Below are 453 nucleotides of genomic sequence, written 5' to 3'. Positions count from 1 at the left end.
CAATCTATCTAGATTATCTGTGTGTCCGTTCTATTGTTCAATACTTGTTGGTTTAACGGCATTTACATACGTTATCCCCCAGTGTACAAATCTTACAGTGTTGTTCTCACAAAGTTTCTAAAGGAACTGCGAAAACTATTTCCGAAAATCTTATAAAAAATATTAAAACGTATTTGTGTCTCACGCAGCAAGAACTAATTCAATTAAAATACTAGCCGACGATTCAGAGAAACTATGACAGAGACGTTAGAAAGAGCGCTGGCACCGTTATTGATCATTGGATCGTTTTGCAATTTGTACTTGATCGAATATCCTCGTGGACAACCTAGGGCGTATCTTTCTTACCTATATGCTTTGGCCAAATGGGGCTTTCTGATGTACTTCCATTACTATCCAAATTACTTGTTGTATTCGGGAGAAAATGACATGAACATATACTTGGAAGATATCATT

The sequence above is a fragment of the Trachymyrmex septentrionalis genome, unplaced genomic scaffold, assembly GCF_001594115.1.
Source record: "Trachymyrmex septentrionalis isolate Tsep2-gDNA-1 unplaced genomic scaffold, Tsep1.0 scaffold345, whole genome shotgun sequence".
In the NCBI taxonomy this organism is placed as follows: domain Eukaryota; kingdom Metazoa; phylum Arthropoda; class Insecta; order Hymenoptera; family Formicidae; genus Trachymyrmex; species Trachymyrmex septentrionalis.
The sequence above is the reverse complement of the archived record's forward strand: the minus strand, read 5'-3'. Positions refer to the sequence as shown.